Source organism: Columba livia, chromosome 7, assembly GCF_036013475.1.
Source record: "Columba livia isolate bColLiv1 breed racing homer chromosome 7, bColLiv1.pat.W.v2, whole genome shotgun sequence".
Lineage (NCBI taxonomy): Eukaryota > Metazoa > Chordata > Aves > Columbiformes > Columbidae > Columba > Columba livia.
The window spans coordinates 690,759-712,477 of NC_088608.1; the positions used below are offsets into that span (position 1 = coordinate 690,759).

At 49.4% G+C, this 21,719-nt stretch overlaps 1 long non-coding RNA gene across 1 annotated transcript; it reads left to right on the forward strand.

The window, feature by feature from the left end:
- The first annotated feature begins 4,248 nt into the window (after positions 1-4,248).
- LOC135579994 (uncharacterized) lies at positions 4,249-12,308 on the forward strand. Its single transcript, XR_010473932.1, has 3 exons — positions 4,249-4,539; positions 8,614-8,781; positions 9,766-12,308. It is a non-coding gene; the product is annotated as an uncharacterized LOC135579994 (long non-coding RNA).
- The last annotated feature ends 9,411 nt before the right edge of the window (positions 12,309-21,719 follow it).

Consider the following 21,719-nt stretch of genomic DNA (forward strand, 5'->3'; position numbering starts at 1 on the left):
TGGGCACCATCTTCAGCTCTGGAGAGACAGACGTGAAATAATTTACACCGGTATTCTGTCCTTGCCATCGGGCGTTCAGTGACAACCAGAGAATAAAACTTGCTGCAACTGCAACCGGTGCACGTCAAGTGCCAGAGCAGATATGGCGATGGGTGCAGCCCCTGCTCTTTTGCTGCCGCCGCTCTCTGGCTTTCCGCAGCCCTACTCATTGTTGTCTGGGGCTGGGTTTGTGCTATTTCAGCTTCAGTGGGCAAGGACCATCAATTATTTTTGTCTGTAAAGTGCCACGCACATCTGGGATGCTCTTTAAATAGTAATAATAATAATGTTGTAGCTCCTGACAAAGCTCTTGCCCGTTCTCCAGTCCTCGGCGCTGCAGCAAATTGCTAAGCAACACCGATTTCCCCACTTGTTTGCAATTGTGCGGTGTGTTACCGGGGCTCCCGGGGGCTGCCTGCTGCTCGCCCCCCGCACCTGGGTGGGCTTGTCTCCCCATGCACACACAGGTCCTGGTGCTCCGGGGTCCAGCGGCTGCAGCTCCAGTGCTGCAGAACCCCAGGCAAGGGGGGGGCGAACACCTCAGAACCCCAGAGCTGGGTGGCAGCTCCATGGTGGGCACGCAAAAGCAGCGATGCTTTCAAAGCAATGATCTCTCTGGTTTTGCTCCATGGCTTAACAATTCGCGCTTTCCCCCTTTTCAGTGTCATTGTGCCATGGGTTCCTTGATTTATCTACTTTCAGGAAGGATGGAGAGGATGCCGTGGCTGCCACGGTAAAACCACAGAGGCCGGCGATGCCCCCGCAGCCCCGCGGCACACGCCCTGGGCACCACGATGATGGATCGTCTGTGGCTGCGGGAAAGAACAATGCGATCCCCAGTGACGCCGGCTGGACTATAGATGTGCTGCGTATGAAATAGAATTATCCTTAATATGAGATAAAATTCTTTTCCTCCCAATTTCTAGATCTTTGGAGGGACTAAAGGGCATATACAAGCGGGTGCAGTGGCTAAACGAGACATGGTATGCCATGATAGCAGAGACAGATGTGTCATGTTTAGATGCGGCTGTGTTTCCAGAAGTACTCATCTCCAGCTAATCAGCGCTGCTAAACGGTCATTTTGATTTATATCTGCTGATAAATCATTCTTCCTTAGCAATGTCCGACGGGATGCAGGCGGGAGGAGCGCAGGGCAAGCCAGGGGATGCTCTGGGAAATTGGGCACGTGCCCTCGGGAATCACGGGGCTTCTCTGCAAACACCGTGTGCGTTCAGCAGCTGCAACAAAGCTGCACCAGCGTGTTTGCGCTGCTGCTGTTCTCAGAGGTTTGGGGTTTTCACCTTGCAGGCGGGGCTCTTGGGTGCAAAGCTCGGGGCAGCCTGGAGCTGGGACATGACACCCATGGAGCATCCCATGGGGACAAGGTCCCTTCACCTGCCTCGGAGCAACCACACACAAAGCAGAGGGACATTGATGGAGGGAGGAATTGCTCATGAATTTCTCTGGGGGTTTTTTGCTGTGTGTCGAATTAGTTCCCTGCACTGGACAAACCCACCCATCTCATTTGTGTAGTAGGAACCAATGGCTGACATATTTCAAATAAAAGGCCTGAGCAGCCCCGCTGCAGTACCAGGGGTTCTGTTGAGCGTGTGGGAGCAAAGTTCTGCTCCTCGTCCGTGTATCTGCAAGTGAATGGTTTCCAGATCCATTTAAACCCAACGGCTATTTGACCAAGAATTTGTGTTGCATTAAATCCTAAATATATTTATTTTCCGTCTCCCTGAATTCCCATCCTTTCTGTGGAAAGCTAGTGGGTGTTTGTCTTTGATATTTATACATTTATACACTGTCGATACACTGACATTACAAAGTATCTGAGTACATCTTTGGAAAAATAGCTCTGCCGCAGAAATCTCTTCTGCAATTACCCATGCAGCTCTTGCAGCATCCTCAAAGCGCTCGGGTGAGGAGTGCAAGATAAACCTGCAGCATCGCTCGCCGTGTCTGGCAGGGGGTGCTCAGGCTGCCCGGTGCCATGGGAGAGGGGTTACCGGTGGGGAACGGGGCAGCGCTCCCCTCACCCGGATCCTGCCAGAAAACACAGAGGAAATGGCACCTGCCAGTGCCTTTCCTTTGGAAAAAATGAAATGGAACTGGAGTTGACTTAGGATATAGATCTCTATCCTCTCAGTCATTTTTGTGCTAGTTTTTCATAAACTTGGCTGCTTCTCGTTTGCCCTCTAATAATTCTCTGAAGGCTCATTTCCCCTGTATAACTCTGTGTAAACACGAAGTTGAGGAAAGGGTATTTAGGCTCATCCTGCAGGAGTGCTGTTTTCGAGAAAATGCTTGTTTACCTATGTCAGTAATTTTCAAAAATATAATGTGCATTTGAAGATCAAAGATAATCACGTGTGGAAACTCCGGGATTTCGATCAGGTCGCAGCTCCTGCAGAATTGCGTTTCCCCCCCGCAAACTCGCCTTATATCGCAAAACCCACGGAAAGGCAAATGATCCACCAGCTCCAACAGCAGCAGGATTAATCCCCAACACCTCCGACGGCTGATGGCGTGGGTCCTCCATGACATTATTCTTCATGAGTGAGGAGGGACCTGATAATTCATGTTATTAGGTCTTCCCTCATGAGTAAAGATAAATGTCATCAAAGGTAGGAGCCATTATGTATTCTATACCATGCAAGTTACCTCGCTACAATTTTTTCTCAGTGTACTTTTCTCTTGTTTTTTGTATGCAAGGGGGAAAATGTTTGTAAAAGCTCATAAAAATTGGTTTTAATGTATTTTTGAAGAATACAGAAGAGTAAGCCATTGATTACGTGTTTGGCATATATCACGTCCTCTGATCTTTTTCCCCCACTTGCAGAAATGGACAATCTTGAAAAGAGAATCACAGCTCTGGTTCACGAATGGCAAAAACGTGTTGTCTTACAGATGCCGAGCAGGTGGCAGGGCAGGAGCCCGGGACCCCCCAGTGGTCCTAGGACTGTGCCAGGGTCCCACTGCCCCAGGCCCCCTCATGGTGTTCAGAGCTGCCCCAACCCACATCTGCAGTTTTGTCCCAATTGTACGGCCAATAGCGCCACTGCCGAACTACACCCATAATTGTACACAGCTCTGGTGGCTGTAGGTGCCTCACCGGCTGAGAACTGGGCTTCCCGTTTAAAAAAGTAGCAGCAGCAACAAAACCCCTTAAAAAAGAAAAAATAAGTAAAACAAAGAGATCAAAAGCCTGACTGATATAGAGTCAAAAATCTGCAAAGCCCAAGAAGAGTTCTAAATCCAACCCTTTGAAAAATCTTGTGAAATTCTAGCATCGTGCATGGCTGATTCATAGGGACGTAATCAGACAGCCCTGAGCTGGGCTCAGTGAGGCCACTTTAATCCATGACACAACACCGCAGAAGCTGTGGAGGTGTCACGGACACCAGGGCTGTTGGGAGTCCCAGACAATTCATGGGTGTGGGGGCCGGTTGCCTGCATGGAGCCCTGCGAGCCCCTGCGCTTCTCTTGGCACCACCTCTAAACCAGGAGAGCAAAACGGCCAGGAGGCCACGTTATGTTACTTTAAATTAATAAACAGAAGGCAAAATGAGGGTTGGTGTTAATGTTTCCAAGGGCAGGGTTGGGGATGCCCGTGCATGGGGGTGTCCTCGCCTGGGTGTCATGGGCGGTTCAGGTTGCCTGGGCTCTTCATAGTATCATAGAATTGTTCTGGTTGGAAAAGACCTTTAAGATAATCAAGTCCAACCACTAACCCAACACTGCCGAGTCCATCGCTAACCCATGTCCCTAAGAACCTCCTCTCAGTGTCTGTTCAACCCCTACAGGACCGTGACCGCACAGCCTGGGCAGCCTGCTCCATCTTTCTGCAGCACTCCAGCCCGTGGGGCTGCCCCACAGCCCACCCCTGGCCTGGCACCGCGGCTGCAGACCCTGCTGGGACCCCGTACGTGTCACTAATAGGGGCTCAGGGCTGTCCCGCGGCATGGCGGTGCTGGGACGATTCCCACACGGCGCGGCTGGGCCCGGGCGATGCCTCAGGCGAGGCAGCAGTGGCTCCGCACCCTCGGCAAACAGGGACATGCACGTACACACAAGGGCAATTACTTTGTGTGGATGTGACAAGGGAAAATGGAATGTAAAGTCTGCTGTAAACAGCCAATAAATCTTGCTTTCTGTGCTCAGGCGAGGAGGAGCCCAGGTGTTCTTAGGTCCCCGTGTAGGTGATAGGAGCACGGCTCTGCTCATGGTGACAGGGGACAGAGGGGACTGGAGCTGTCTGTGCCCCAAGCACATCCGTCACCCCACCGTGGGGTTGATGACCTTGGAGCACCCGTCACTGTTGCATCCCTGTGTGCTTGGGCAGAGGGAAAAACCTCAGGAGATGCCCCCTGCACCAGCCCGCAGGTCCCTGCGGACACCAGCCATGCCCGGACAGCTCTGCGGAAACCCGGCTTGTCCCCGAAGCATTCGTGGTGTGACCGAAGGGGACACGGAGAACACCCCTGGACTCCATAGGTACCTTTGGCCTCCCCAGCGCCCTGCAACAGGCGTCAAGGGTGCAGGGATCGGGGTCCCCCCGGGAGCCGGGCTCAGGCATTCGGGGTCCCCGCAGGTGGGAGGTCCCCCCCACCGTGTCCCCAGCGAGGGCGGGAGCAGGGACGGGGCTGCATGGAAAGTTTGTAAAGAAAGTACTGAACACAGACTTGCCGGGGTATCAGAAGGAAAATTTATGCATCGCCTTTGAGTTCAACTTCTCCATTAAAGCTTTTTCCCTATAATCTAGGGAGTTCTTATCTTGGTGACTTATGATGTTATGGAGGGGCTCATGCATGGAAAATGTCAATAGAAATAGTAACTCTAGAAGGGAAGGGCCTCCTAATTAGTCCCCATTTAGATTTTATGATGGCTTTGAGATCTGCTCATCCTGACAGTGCGCACTCTGGTTACATATTGTTCTAGCCTGAGGGAACCATAGGAAAATCCAGATTTATTGTACCTATCATACCAGCATATTTCATTTGCCATTATGAGCAGCCATCTCGCAATGATGCAGGAGTATTTATTACAGATTAAATTGTAGGACCTGGATGGTTTAGTGAGGTTCTTGAGGTATCATTTATGTCATTAACTGGCTCATTATCAGATCTGCAAATCTCAATTCCTTTTTTTGTGCCTTCTGCTGAGGAGCGGGGAGCCCGGCAGGCCGGGGTCCCGGCTGTTCGCGGGGTGCCGGGGGGGCTCGTCCTCTGCCTCCTGCCCGGGCTGGGCCGCTCGGGCTACCCGGGGACCCGCGGTGACAATGTGCGGTAACCAGCTCCACACGTGCCCAGCACCGGGGCAGAAAGCTGCCTTGTGCGAGGGCAGCGCTCCACCCCGTCCTCTCCTGCCTATTTCGGCACCGATTCCTCTCCGGTAAACCACAACTTAGAAAGGAAAAGCTGAGAAAGGCGGTGGTAGGAAAGGAGGTAATTTAACTCTAATTATTTAACAAGTCTGTTCCGGGTGTAAGCTTATTACCAGTGCCAGAAGAATACGACGGATTTTTTTTTCTCTCTCTCTTTTATGCTTTATCTCTACTTGGAGAATTATTTGAAGAGCTTTAATCCAGCCTTGATTGTTGTTGTTAATGGGAAAGGAGAATAGGTTATTCTTACATGTGCTCGGCTGCTTGGCTCTCCAGAAAAGTCACGGGGAGAAAGGGGCTTTCAGACACTGCCTCTGCTCTTCGATTTAGTGATATTATTTGAATTTATTGTTTGATTCGACTTGCGTGTCCTTCCTTGTTGGTATTTGCCCTATTTACTCTCCTATATTGCTTTTTCATAAAACCAGGGAATGGCATTTAAGTTGTTGTGTTCTCTGGTATTAAAAGGCACTCGGTACAAGCCCAGGAGCACATCCCGGATTGCGGGGTCCAGGGCACGGATCGCAGCAGAACCCGCCCCTCTCCTGGCTGCCCGTGATTAATTCATTCATGTCATGGCTCATATTTACGGGGAAAGTAAATCTAGGGAAGTGGGCAACAGTGCATACAAAACATGGTCTCTCCCTCTCCTCGCTTTGCAAGCCAAAGGCACTGAAAACACTTTGGAAGGTGTTTACGGTGGCCAATTGCACCCCAGAGTTATTTTTGTGAAAGCAACAGTGTTGGGGCTCTAAACTCCTGGTGTTAAGAGGATCAGTCTGGGTCAGTAACCCCCTGAGGCCTCTTGGCTGCTTCCCCACGGTGTTTCTGATGGCTTTGGGGCCCGTGGGTGCCCGTACGGCACTGTCACCAAGGTCACCTTCGGGAGGGTGCTGCGGGACCAGGAGGGGACACGCGGGAGGGACATGAGACAGAAACTGCAGCCCAGGAACAGTCAGATGGCTTCAGATCAGCCGACTGGCACCCAAATATTTGGTGGGGCTGGGAACAAAGGGATTCCCAGGCAGCCCCTCGCATTGGTGATGGAGCTGGTGCTGTGGGGCAGGAGGGTCGGGAGTCCCGGTGACCCTGTCACCAAGGGCTGCGTCCCGCTCCGATCCCACAGAGCTGCCCCAACAGTGACTCAGACATTCCCCTATATATATGTATATATGTATACACATTTTAACCTCCAAAGTCCCTAATGCATTCTGGAGATCTGTAAAAACTAATGCCTTGGAGTTTCGGGTGCCACGCTGATAATTTCATTGGACAGTTTGTGCTTATCTTTGAACAGATCCCTGCTCTAGAGCTAAATGCAAACCCGGTTGAAAGTACAAGGCGTGAGAGTGTTCACACTGTGCTTTTTCCTGCAAAAGGATCAGAATCCCCTAAGTATTAAAACCAAGTTTAACTGAGCTGCTCATGTCTGTAACTTACAAATGGCCCTTTCCTCCTTATTTAATTTATTTTGCACTTTCCTTTATCAGTCTAAAAAAAGGGCTATTTATAAACTAAAAGGAGAAGAACTGTTGGATTTTAATCTCAAATCAGCCTTCTAACATTTGCCTTCAGTGTTCACCCTGGGTGAGGAAACCTTAAAGGAGAATGTAAATAAAGGTGGTGATGTGTGTGTCTTCTTGTAAAGAATATACTCTGTTCTGAGCAGCTGCGATGCCATGAGGTAACTTAGACATTTTGTGTGCTTTCAAACTGTACCGAGCCAGCGAGGAAAGCATCTGTAAATAGAAATGGTTTGGATATTGTTTAGCTGTTCCCTTGGTGGGTATTTTTAAATGAAAATGGATTGTAATTATTAAAAAGAAAAAAAAAATCCCTTTACCTGAGTTGATAGCCAATTACCGAGAACTTAATGCTAAATGAGTCGTCTCTCCCAGCCTGTACACTATAGGTATCGAACAAATACAAATCGGCAACGCTATAAATAGGCTCCTTGAAATAAGAGTCTTATCTGAGCCTGCTTTGTAATGCTGCTCTCGCCAAGCTCAGTCTTTGCGGTATAATCTTAATATTGAGCTTGCTCGTTAATCTCCATTCCTTTCGGAGGGTAGTCTAGACTGCTCCGGTGGCAGTGGTGCTGCCTGGGTTGCCGTAGGAACAAGGAATTCAAGTAAATATGCTCAGAGAGAAGAAATGTCTACTAATTAAATGTGAATAGCATTGATAAGGTGCCAGGTCTGGTAAAAGGTAGACCATAATGTCCTTCGATGTAATTAATTGGAAAATACATATATATAAAATATATCACATATATATGAGAGGTTTACAAGATTTATATATGGCACATATACTTCTTTGTGGGGAGGGTTACATATGTTGAAGGTGGCAGCGACGTTTCTATACCGAAGCGGCACTTTATACATTTAGATGGCGGATGAAGAGGTTCAGTTTGCTGTGCGAGTGCTGATGCCCCCACTAACCCCACAGCAGCCCCTCGCGCCCTTTGTGCTGCTGGGGTGCCATTTTTCTCATTGCTCTATGAAAAAGGACCCCGGGGTGTCTTCTGAGCGGGAGTTTTGTTCTTATTGTGTCCCGCAGCTCTGCCCCCTCCACAGGACTCAGTGCCTCCGTTTCCCTGGGTACCAGCAGGTTCATAGAACTTCTGGTCTCCCCATTTCCTCTCGGTTTCCTACTTAGTTGATTTTTTTCCCAGGCAAGGACTATTTAATACGGCGCACATAAATCAAACCTGGTTAGAGCCACAGCGCGTCCCAGGGCGGTTAGGCCAGCCTAGCAAAGGCGGCTCATCAGGGATACTGCCCAAATCCAAATTTTTCCAATTACGCAGTTCTGAAACCAAACCCTTAAAAGGTAAATTGAACTGTTCTTAATTGAATGCAACTGAGCATCTGTCTAAATAAGCACATAAATGGACAGGTTACAAAAATAACAAGATTTTTTTTCTCTCTTTAGTGAATTACAAGTGATTATTGTATCCAGATGCTTTGTACGGCAGTGTCACACCCTGAGAGCTGCCACCACTGATAAATGCACTGGTGTTACAGATGGGGAAACTGAGGCACAGAAAGAAGATGCAGATTTCATCTCAGAACCTCTAAGATCAGGAAGGTGGCTTCATTTCCTTACCCTATGCAGAACTGCAGGGAAGCCTCAGGGTTTGCTGAGCACAATGTGCAAGGAATAAAACAGGGTTTGCTCTTCAGGTGCGTCACCCACCAGCTCTTCTGCAGCCCCAAGCCATTCCCCGGAGCTCGGGGTTGTCTGCACGGAGCCAAGGACTCGGGGCTGGGATGCCGAGAGCGCATGTGAAATGATCTTCAAAACTACGGCAGCGCCCAGGAACATCGCTGGACCCTGAAAACGATGCTGAGGTGGGATCAGTCCAGTGAGGGTCCCACTGACTCACAGCAGTGCCCTAAGAGCAGGATTGTGCCTAATGTCCTGATGCCCCCCACACTTGCTGGGGGGTTTTACACTTAGTCTTGGCTTTTGTTGTTTTCACACTTGGCTTCTACACACCCACAGGGGACAAGGGTCAGGGCAGACACCGGTGGACGTGGGGAAGCCGCAGCAGCTTTACCATCAGTGTCCCCGTCCCCGCTGCCAGCACACGGCAGGACGTGCCGGTGGCAGCCGGCAGATCGCTGCTGCGATGGGAGAGCACCCAGAAGAAAGACAAGCTGCTCCTAGTGCCCCCGACCATTTACAATTTATATGTCCTTGTCAGATAGGGAGTTTGATGACTCTAATGTCATGTTTGTCCTTCACCCTGAGAAAATCTCCTTTTAAAGATCACCAGCCCATCTCTATTGACAGTAATGGTGCAGGTCATGGTATTAACATGTCTTGGATTTTTCCAAAATGCTCATCTTTTTTAACCACAAAAAAAAAGAACAAAAAAGTAAAAAGCTGCGATTCCCAAAGCAGCTGGAACTCAGGCCATGGCGGGCACTGGGGGTTCTGGGGATTTGGGGTGTCTGATCCGCCAGCAAGGAACTCGCCTGTTTCTGCCCATCGTGGGGACGCTGGGGACTGAGTGGGAGCCCTGAGGGACCCCGTCCACCCTCCTGCCCCTCTGTGGACACCGAAGGACAGGTCCGAGCACCCGAAACCTTGGACATCCTCCTGGAGGCTTCGGGGGCTCTGGGTCAGGTCTGAGCACCCTAAACTGGGCATGGGGGTTCATGTTGAACCCCTCTCCTCTGCTACCCTTCACACCAGGGTGCTTGGGGGCACAGGACTGGGTCTCTGAGCTGCTGCGCTGAGTTCTGTGTGGGCAAGAACTCCATAAAATGTTGTATTTCTCTAGGGAGACTCCCTAAGATGTAGTAGAATATGCTTTTGTGTCTTCGCAGGGTGCCTCGTACGACCGAAAGGTGTCAAATCCCGCACGGTGACTCCAGGGGGCACATCAGCCCCGGCCTGGCCCTGCTGTCCCACCACGTTCCACCTTCCAGCAGAAACCTCCGGTGCTGGGGTCCAGCCCCTTCGAGGGTGCGTTGAATTTTAAGAAGGAAAAAGCTGAGGTATTACAAAGCCTAAGGATTTGTCACCAGTTGTGCACTCAGACATCCACATTTTGCAGTCTCAGCTTTATTCTTTGGAGAGCTTTGGAAAAGGGGGTACAGGATAAAACGTTTTCTGAAATACTATCTCGGACATCTAAAGGAACCATATTCCTACCCCTTTGGCTTTAATTTCCAGCATTGCTCCAGTGACCACAAGCCCAGAACAATATTGTCGCTTGGCTCAATTTGAAGGAAGCTTTGAATCTGAGGTTCCTGGTACTCCTGCCCTCACCCCGTGTGAGAACAGCGATGGCAGCAGGTGATGGAGCCAGCTGGAATTCAGCAGGCCCATAAAGCTGAGAAACTGAAAGAATAAAATTATGATTCATAAGAAGTCAAAAGGCACTTTACAGAGAGACAAGAGTGGTCCCAGCACCCGAACCCCATCCTGTCGGGTGTTCACATCCCGGCTGCCGTTGCCTGCACAGGACCCTGTGCTTTGCTTGCAACAGAAGGGCAAGAGCAGGCTGGTCGCTTGGGAATTCAAAGATTTAATGGTCAGCGGGTTTAACTGTGGCACTTAGTTACAAAACGCAACGATTACACGGTGCAGGAACACATGCAAATCCTTGCAGTCCAACCCAGCTGGATTAAACCTTAAAATAAAGGAAACCCAACCATCTGCAAGGGCCGGACCCGCGGGTCTCTGCTGGGGGGCAGGTTGTGCTTCACCACGTGCCCTGAGCCGGGGCTCAGCACCGCGGCCGGGCTGCAGGATGGGCACACGGGTAACTCCCAGTAACTCAAGGGGGATGATGTGAATTGTACAGCAAGCCTTGCCTGCACTCCTGAGTATGGCTGTTATTATGTTTGCCATCAATATTCGTGAAGTCTTCTTAAAAAAATAAAAAAGCAGCAGCGAAAATTTTGCTCTAAACCAGAGAACTGTGGTATCTTCTGGCAGCGCCCATAGAAGCAGCAGTTTTCTCCTGGTATATTTTCACTGTGTATTTCTCGGAGTGTTGTCCTGAGTTACGAGGACAGTTATTGAAAATAGCAAATTGTCTTGATACTGCACATCATCATTGTTATGCTTGGCCACTTCAGGAAATCAGTTGGTCTTGATTAACAATTTGGGTTTTTCCAGCCTAGATGACCCCTATGTATAAGCAAACATATAACTTTAGAAGAAAGAGTTGCATAAAAGCCTCCTTGTCGTTTGTGCGGTGCTTTATTTGGGTGGACGCACCAATACACCAAGTGCCAAAAGCCAAAATTCTGCAGGGTTTTTCCCCCGTTACTGCTGTAAGGGTATCTTGTCTTTTATACCTGTCACAGCACCACTTGTTAGCCCTTCCCAGGCAGCGCGCTGATTCGCACAAACGACTGTAGGTGTTTTGCAGGTCAGTGGGGCAGCGAGGGGCGAGGAGGAGGAGGGTGTGCGTGCCGCACCGCCAGGCTGCCCGTGCCGCTGCCGGCCAGGGCTGTGCCGCTGGCACCGCGGAGGCTGCTCTGCCTCTGATTAAAGCCAGCAGAGGGGAAAGAACGGGCAGAAGTGGGCCCGTGCCTTCTGTCGCCGCCTCCAGCCGCGGCCCCGCAGCAGCCTGCCAACAGGGCACCGCTCTGCCAGTTGTAAATTTTAATTGGCCATCTGGGGAAAGCACAAACCACTGACTAGAGATTAATCAGTAAATTAACCCAGGCATAATACACATTTCCCAGCGGGGCCCGGGCTGCTGGAGGCTGGGGCGGAGCAGGCGGGGATGCGGGAGGACCGGGGCAGGGATGCTGTTATTGCTTACTGCCGAACATCTTCCCCGCGTCCCGAAATTCCCTTCGGCGTGACCTTGGCAGTGCCCCTGATTTGTATGGCAGGTGCAGAGAGGTTTCCCTGCGAGCGCTCGACACAGATGGCACAGGTACGGCTGCCGCCGCAGGAAGGCTTGATGGATCAGTGGATGTGACAACTTCCCTCTGGTGAGCTGTTGGCTCGGCACCGCCGTGAGGAACAGTCATACCTGCGGCTGTGCCCGCTGCCATCGCAGGGCTCGGCCTTTAAACAGGGCTGGGGAGAAAGGAGCATCACCAATGCCGTGGGGCGCAAGCTGTCCTGTCCAATGTTATCATTCTACATTTTAAGAACGACACCCACACCCCAGCCTTCCCAAGCCCCATCCCTAGTTAGTGTTCTGGTTAGCAATGAGATCAAGCTTATCTTTATAGATATCTGATCGACTGAATAAAAGCAAGCGCTGCGCTGGGTGAATGGCACCCACACACTCCGGCTCTTAATTTCCCCAGGACAGAAACCTTTGCCCAGTTAGTAAAGTGCTTCGGGATATTTGCAGAAAACACGTCTGTCACAGCTTGCTGCCGGCGGGGCCAGAACGGCTTCTCTGCCACACGTGCTGCTTTGGGGTGGTCCAGTTCATTAGCCCCCGGGATTGACTCTGGCCTCTGCTGCCACAAAGAATGAGCCCTGCTCTTCTGAATTTCAACATCTCTCCTAATAAGTGGTTCCTTAGCTGTGAAGATATGGATGCACAGTTGTATCATGTCTGTGATTTTTCCCCACTGTCTCTTCTGCCTGACATGATAATAAGCTATGTGTTAAGCCAGAAAAAAGCAATTTTCTCCTGAGGTTAATTTCTTTGGATTGCCCACCTGAAGTGGGGAGTTGCATATAAATTCTAATTTGAACTGAAGTGGAGAAGATTGAGTTATTTTTTTGGCATAGATGATTCAGTGCAAATCCTTATTGACATACTGGGTGTTTTGTTCAGTCTTTGTCGCAATTGCCTTTGGAAGAAAGTGACGCTAAGTCGAGTTTTCGGGCTCCTGGCTGGCGGAGCAGCATGTCCTGGCGCAGCACAGGCCGCGCACCCCCAGCATCGTCAGCGTCTCACAGAGAATTGTTTTCTATGTGTTGCAATTAATATGTAAAACTCCTAATTAATGATGGGTCTCAAAGCAGAATGCATAAGTAGTTCTTTTGTATTTGATAACAGCGTATATTTGAGGGGCTCTACACCTCATTATTACACACCAATTTCCTCAAAGGCTGGGCAGCCCCGCTTTCCTGAGAGCACCCAAAGGAAGCACTTTTAGCTACGTGGGGAAAATAAACCTCTTAAGTGACAAGGGGATATGATTCGGCTTGATGATAATTCTTCACCCTTGCCAAGAAAATAGAAATGGTAGTGACCAAGAAACATATTGCACTCCAATGTTCATGTTTTTGTGGCTGGGCAAGAGCTTGTCCTTCCTCAGCAGTGACTCCAGACAGAGGGTTTTGGTGGAAAAACATTAGCACTTATTGTAATTGTTAAAGTCTGATCAGAGATGGAGACCTACAACGGCATCTCCAGGCTCCCTGAGCCCAAGGGCCACACTGTCTCATTGTGGTGCAAAACCATCCAAATTCAGTGCCCGATTCAAGCAATGCAATGGATAGAAAGGGAGCAGAAGAAGGCAGGTGGCCTCGGGAGCTGGGGGACGCGCAGCTCCGGGGCTGTGACCCTCCTGGACAGGGTCTTGGTGTGCGTGCTGGTCCCTGCCGCCGCAGCACCGCGGGGGGGGAGGGTGGGCTGTCAGGAGGGGGTCTGGGGAGAAAGTTTGTGTGTCGGGGAGGGCCGGGCAGACTGGCGTGTTCACCAGAAGTGACTGTGAAGAACATATGGTTTAATTTAATGCAAGAGACTTTGTAGATTATAATTGAGTAGATAATTGGGAAAGGATGATAATTGTTTATGAGAGGGAGGGATTTAGTAATTATTCAAAGCTGTTTTAAAAGACTTATAAATACTCCTTGACAAAGACCCAGGAGGGGCCAAAACGTTGGCTGGATCATTTCCCTACCTCTCCAGAATTAATGTTTCAGCACGTATGATAAATCAGGAACAAGGTGCAGCACTCGTGGATGATGGGGCGATGTTGGGAGGATGCCCCAGGTCATGCTCCCTGTCCCCATCTCTGTCCCCAGTCACATCCCTGGCCATTGAGAACCTGGTAGAAATGCCTTGGCACGGAAATTTGCGTGGGGATGTACAAAACCACACAGAAATCTGCTAAAAGGAGTTCAAAAGCTGGTTTAACCCCAAGGGCAGTGCTGGCACCCCTGGAGGGCACGTGTGTGCGCAGGATGCACGTCAGCACCCGTCCCGCTGCAGCTACAGCGGCTGCTGCTTCCCTGAGGAGGGAACATCCACCGCAACTATTTCAAACTCTGGACTGTCAAAATATATGTGAATAAACAGATCTGAGTGGGCAAACAACACTCTCAGATACCAAATATTTCTTCTCTTCAGCATGCCTCTCCAGAAATCCTGAACGTGTACCTAAAATAATTAGATTTTGTTCAGTAATCAAACTCAATCAGATGGATTCTCTGTGAACTACTTTTATACCCACAATGAGGAATGTGTGTCGTTCTCTGTGCATTTGCATATTTTTCCATAAACCTAAAACCAATCAATTTTGAAGAGTTATGATAATATAAAGAATCTGAGGCAATTACATGTCTTTTAAAGAGGGATTCAGAATGCATTCTGCAGACAGTGTTCGTGTACTCAAATAGTCAAAACTTCTTTAACCCTTGTGGTGACGATGGATGCCGGGACGTCGCTGGCTGCAGGAGCCGATGGCCAGCGGTGCAGCCGGGGGCCATTAATTGCCCCAGGTCAGTAATTGCCCCTGGTCATTAACTCCCCAGGCACGGCCCGGGGCTGGTGCTGCGACCGCCCCGTCCCCGGGGCCAACAGGCAAATTAGCAGTGCCGTGTTTTCCTCAGCGATTCCGCCAAATATCACATCAGCCACCATATGGGCTGGAGCACAGACTGATCGGGGATTTCATTCTCATAAACAGGGAGGAATTATGCAAAGTGCTGTAGGTAGGGCTTGGAAATGTTTTTTTAAAGCATCCATTTGGTGGAAATGACTTTTTAATGATTTTTCCGTTTCTCCGTGGCTGCGCCTGGCCACGGCGGCCTTTCCCATGTTTATTAAGCAGTTCAGACGTTCCTTCCGCTCTCTCGGTGCTGTGATGAGGGGATGGAGCATCCCGGGGCGCTGGGACGGGCACCCCGAGCTGTGCACCCCATCCAACCGGCTTCCCCGCACAGGGGACGTGGCCTAAAACCTTGGCTGAGCACTCATAAAAAGGGAACCTTTTCCCGTGTATTCAGGAGCCAGGAACACGTGCCTCCTGCAGAGCCTGTGCCGAGGGATGGGGCAGCTCCTGAGCACTTTGACATGCCTGAAACATCCAACTTTTCAAAATAACTCCTCTTTTTAGAAAGTCATAACAGACGGAAATATTTTACCAGTGAAACTCTTCTGAGAAAATGAGAAGTTTCATGAAACCAAACCACCTGTGCTCTCGAAGAGACTTTTCACAAGTCTTCATTTTGTGGTTTTGTTCTCAATCAGAAGGTGCTTCATCGCATTTGGGGAACTGCTCATTTAAAAAGAGATAAATTAAAAAAATCCATGTTCTAAGACCAAGCAAAGAGTTCAGTGTTAACATGATTTGCAGGATTCGGTGCTGATGTCAGGATGACAGAAGCGTTAGATCTGCCGGCACACTGAAAATCCTGCTGTCCGTGACCCGGGTGAAGGATGGAGAAGGTGAGACCCAGCCTGGCAAAGGCACCAAGTCCTAAGCCAAGCTCAAGCCTGACCCAAAGGCACTTGGCCAAACCTCAGATGAGTACATTTTGGACTATTTTAACTTCTCAATCCCATTTCCCTACCGGTTTGGAGGATAAAACTTACCTCTTTCTCTTGGCGGGAACTAATTCTCATTCTTGCATTTTGGGCTCATTTTAACCCATTTCAGCGGTTTCCACAGATGCTGCAGCAGAGCCTCTCGATGGGACTCTGGCTTTGGCTTAAACAAACGTTCAGGTTGCTCTGAGTCTTTTGTTGATTTTAAGAAAATGGTAAAATGTTCCTATGTATTCCTAAGTGTTCCTGTATCGTGACAGACAGCATCTGGGCTCAACGCTGGCCCTTACAGAATGTCTCCTTTGCACCTGGAAAACACCCTTGGGCTGCAGAGCACTCTTTAATGTTATTATTTTAAAATAAGAGACACGAAAGCATGCTTTTTACTGGTTATGGACTGCAATGCAACTGTTACAAACACTCTGTATTTTTAAAAGTGATTTCACCTAGTGACCCAACCCATGTCCTTTTGAAGTGGTGGATTGGGTTGGTGTCCATCAATAACTTAGGCGTTCTGTCCCTTTTTTACAGTTTTTGAGGGTTTTGATAAGCAGCTGCGGTGGCTGAATTTGTACTGTGTGACTCTTTGTAGTTTTACTTTAGACCATGGACAGCACTTCTGAGATTTTTAAAATATACTATTTAGCGAAAACTAAAGGCTCTTGGGTAATTTTGGGGGAAAATAAAAATCACATGAAAGTGACTATTAAAGACCTGTTCAAGCTGCATATTCTTCTGTGTTAGTGACAACAGTCAGCAATGGATGGAGCTGCTCTCTGGGCACACAGGACACCCAGACCCCTGACTGCTGGGCCAGGGGAATAGAGCGCGGTTCTGCCCGGGCTTTTCGACAGCACACTCTTCATTTATTGCAAAGCATTAGAGAAATAATTCAGTGCATAAATAGACAAGCTGCGAGGATGTTTGCTTTGCTTGTTTATGTAAATAAGACACCAAGCTCATCCTTTTGTGCAGGTGGGACCTCCCTTCCAGCGACAGCATCCCTGGTGCTCCGCACCGAGAGCAAGGAGCTACACCGTGTTATGTTACGTTACATCTACTCTGAGATTAACGCCAACATTTATAAAGAAACTACATCCATCTTAGTTGCAACAATTAAAACACAGCTGTCAGTCCCCATCCGCACGGCGCGTAGCACACCCAGCCGAGAGACCCACAGGTTTCCAAGGAACGGGCTCGTTTGGGAAAAAACAGGTGGAGAAAGAAGATATCTGCAGTGTGCCTGACAGGGAGGAAAGCATGTTTGCTCAGAATATATTGGAGACCCAGATTTGGAGGAGGTCACGCTTGTGAAAATATTACCACTGTAATATTGCCAAGGTCATAGCTGGAGGCGGGTTTGGGCTGTGCGGGACCCGGTTTGTTAAATATGTGCCGGAGCGGCACACCTGGAGCAGCTCCCGCCCCTCTCTTTCCCTCCTTCCCCACCCCGCAGTTAAACCTTGTTGATGTTTCCCTTGACGTGTCTTTGCCTCCATCCTCCCATCTTCCCATGGTCCTCCCCAGACCCTTGGGGACCTTCTTGGGGACCCCTGGTCCTCCCCAGACTCTTGTGGACCTTCTTGGGGACCCCTGGTCCTCTCCAGATCTTCACAGACTCCTGGTCCTCCCCAGACCATTGTGGACCTTTCTGTGGACCCCTAGTCCTCTCCAGACCCTTGTGGACCTACTTGTGGACCCCATGTCCTCTCTGGACCCACTCCTCACCCTAAACAGCACGTTTTCCCAGTTGCAAACAGTGAATAGTTCTGCTTTCAGGAAATTTCCCAACAAATGCGATTTCGGAGCAAGGGCTGTTTTGATCTTGGCCTGTCCGTCAGTGGATCAGCTCCTGCAGATGAGAGGGATGGGGCTGCCCCGCCTCTGTGACCCCCAGCACAGCAGAAAGCAGCCATGGGTCATTTGCAAGTTCAGTATGTAGGAAAACGCGGGGCTGGGGGCGGGAGGAGGCGACAGACACCCTTAAATGTGGTTTTCAGGTCACATCACTGGAGATAAAGATTGCACTGGCAAAAACTGCATAGAACAACCCAGACAACAGCATTGCGGTGGTGCCGCCTTTGGCTGCAGGGAGGGGCAGAGGAAGGGCAGGAATTTGCTGTATTTATTCTATCGGTACCAATTTTCACCAGCGTCACCCATGCTCCTGGGGGACAGGATGGGGGGACAAAGCAGCGGCCATGGGTGTTTGTGAGATGCTCACCACAGTTCATGTAAATTCCTATTTATTCACCTCATCATTCTTCTGAAAGGTGGAGAAATTCATTCTGCTTTTCTGCCATTTGTTTCCCTTCTGGAACATGTTTCACAAGCGTTTCCAGCGGGCACTCCCCTTGCAGATGAGTAATGGGGGAAAGTAACTTTGGAAATGACATTGCAATGTAATCATCCATATTGTGTATTGTGGTTAAAATTGATTAAAATAATATTGAAACTCCCCCAAGGGATTATGCAATTATAAGTCAAGTCCCAAATGGAAAAGGTTTTTGAGAACCTGGCAGATGTCTTAATGAAAATGAAGCATTATAGTAATATATTAGTGCTATTTGTATATTATTGACAGCAAGATCACTAAACTGTATAAATTACTGTCCAGAAGAATGGCCGAATTGTTTTCCTTTCAGGAAATTTTTAATCAAATATAATTTCAGAAAAATAATTGTTTAATTTTGGCCTTAGCTTTTGACCCGCAACATTGATGGATCAATTATTAAACTGAGTTTTAGCCACTCATTGGCTTTGAAAGTTGACAGTTTAAATATTTGATTTTGCACCCCTTTTGTTTTATTACAAAACACATTCCGGCTCATGCCACAGACTGTTACTTGCCGCCTTGCGACAGGAGGCGGCGGAAGGCTCGAGGCTGGTTTGCTGCTCCCTGCACGGGGAATCCTCTGCCACCCGGGGACCTGGAGCCCTTTGCCGCCCTATTGAGCATCCACTTGAAAGGCCCTGGCTTTGGTTCCTGTTTTCCTTTCGCCCTGCACAAAGCAGGACTGTATAAATACCAGTAAATACAGTCCATTTCTATCAGTAGATTTATACCCATACAGGAATTTCTGTTTCAGCGGTTAAGAAATAAACCACTTGCCTGCAACTACACAGTATTTTAGTCTCTAATTTAAAAAATATGCTGCATTTTAATATCTTTTTTTTAAACAGATACCAGTTTTTATGAAGCACTACATGAGCTGCTGATGGATAAATCACCCAAGCATGGTTAAAGAGACCCTAATCTCCAGATGGTACCAGATCCATTTAATTGTATCCCCTGACCTCATCTCACCTGAGCCTGCACTAAAATCATAATACAGTTCAAGTGTAAAAATGATATAGTGTTTATTCGTCCTGTTTATAGGGGGGCAAACACACAGTTAAATTCATTTGTCGAAAATTAGTGTAGTCATTTGAAAAGGTTGAGTTAGATCAAACTGACTCTCAGCATTTTATTTGCCCCTTTTTTATTTGAATGGCTCTATTGCTACGGTTCGACATCTCTAAGGGGCGGAGGATGCCGGGCAGGGGCTGCCGCGGGTTTCTGGTGGGTCGCGCATCAGCCATGGGGCCGCATCCAGCCCGGGGCTGGGGATGGAGCACTCGCTCCCGTTCTTAATTTGCACCATGTGTGATGAGCAAGGGCCACACGCACCGTACATCCACTGCGAATATTTTAGCGTTCCGCAGTGCCAAATCAGCTCCTCCTCTGGACAGTCACCCGCTGGCAGCGCTGCCTTGGCCGGTCACCTCAAACCCTTGCTGGTAGCCCTCAGATAGGGGTTTTTGTGGCAAGTGATCTAGCTTTGTAAGACTAGTGATTGTGGGGGTAATTAATTGGCCATACTCACCCCATAGTTACCCACACAAACTAAATTTGCCATGAAATGTGTATTAACTTGTGCAACGATGTGGTGGCTTCTCTTTGTCACATAAGGACAAAACACCTCTAGGTGGTACCTCTCTGCTGGGGCTGAGCCCCAGCCCCGGGGGATGGACAGGGAGGAGAGGGACACGGACAAATAACCGAAATCATTATGAATGTATTGACAGAGCTGGGTTAGCAGTTTTACTGCAGATATACTAGATTACGGAGAGAATTGAATAATTTATCCAGCAATTTTCACATAAGCAATATTATTAAAAATGAAGACATGAAAAAAGAGGTTAGTTATAGTGGAGAATATATATAGGCCATGAATAAATGTATTAGGCAGTAAGAGTAGTGAATGTTTTAGTAGGTTTAGACTAGATTAAAAAAACCTGTATTTGATTTCAACTAAGTCTTAAAATATCCACTGAGAAAAAAAAATGCGGCACAGCTTTTGATTGGCAAAGCCAGAAAAGCTGGATGTATGTGAGCTTGAGGCTGTGCTTGGAGCAGGGTGCTCTGTGCCACTGTGGTGTCACCGCCACGGGCAGCATGCTGGGATGGCACGTCACCGCTATGGCACCTGCTGGTTTGGCACCCCAGCCCACTGCCCATGGCACAGGGATGGGGTCCCCATGCAACCACGAGCCCCACACTGCCCTGCTGAGCTGTCACTGGTGTCCCAGGATCTGGTCCTGGTGGCCACCAAGCACAAGTCTGGACCAGGAGCAGCACCGGGACCGGCACTGGCACCAGGACACAGCAGCCCTGCCTGCTGAGGTCAGTCAGATTCAAACTTGGGAGAGCGCAGGAGCTGCACAAGGCGATGCGCTCATCCCAACATCTCCACTTTGTGAAAAGATGCACCCCGTTGGTGTGTACTCCAAATCCCTCCTCTCCATCCATGCACTCCACAGAGCCACGACGGAGCTGAGGGCAGCACCGACCAGCACCGGGGTCGCAGCTGCCAGCGCGGATGCGGGCGATGGCTGTGACCCTGGGCACAGCGGGGACCAGGGGGACGGGGACACGGCTGCGCTGGCACAGCCTTCACTGCCGCTTGGGGGCGGTGGGAGGAGATCTGGCCCAGTGCAGAGGTTATCTGCATGGCAGGAGAGGTCCACAGCACACACAGGAGTGTTTGGTTTTGTTTCCTATTGAGTTCCTCTTTATCTCTTGTCCTTATGGTTATCAGTTCTCCCCCTCTCGCGCTTTGGCAGGGAAGACGAATACTGATGAGGTGTAAGCTGGTAAAGTCCCAAGCATTGCCAGGCGGTTGGTTGGGGAACGAGAGGTTAGTTTGACTAATTAGCCTGGAGGATTTTTGCCCCCTGGGCATGCAGATCGGGGTATTATTAATACAATAACAGCCGGCAGCTTTTGTGCTGTGGATGTGGGCGGCTGCCGGCAGCATCTCTGGTTTTGGCAGCTGCATCTCAGGTTCAGCAGGAGCAACTCTGGCTCAGCAGCCCGTGGCCAGGCCCATGGGTCCAGGGTCAGGATGGGTCCCATGTGCTGGGCCCCCTGTCTCCTCCAGAAACCTTAAACAATGATCAAGGCAAGGCTTAGGAAGCTCTGCTATGTACATGCCCGAGGCACATACGGTGAGAGAAACATCCCTGGGACTTTCATGATCCAAATTTTAGAATGATATTTTTTTAAGGAAAAAAGTGTACGTGTTTGGATAGATAGATAGATAGATAGATAGATAGACAGATAGATAGACAGACAGGGGAGTGAGAATGTGGAGCACTGGCTGTAAGTGGTGCAGGGAGAGCTGCCTCTGCCTGAGCCCACCCTATCTCCCCCATACGGAGACGGTTTCTGGAAGCTGAGCGCCATGGCAGGACACACAGGGCTGCTGTGCTTGTAGTGAACTAAGACACCGCTGCCACAACCTCAGGATCGGGGCATTTAGAATCGTATGTGCACTCACAGAATGGGTTTGGTTGGACAGGACCTTTAAGACCATGGAGTCCAACTGCTACCAGCCATGTTTGCTGCATGTGGATCTCCCTGGGGCTCTGCCATAGGGAACAGCATCCCAGGCTGTTTTCCCCCATGGGGCTGGCTCCGGGGTCAGGCTTGGCCTAAACACAGCTGAAATAAATTTTAAATATCTCTGTATATATATATATATAAACCCCAAAATTTTCTTCCTTTTTTTCTTTTTTGTTGGCAGAGGAACC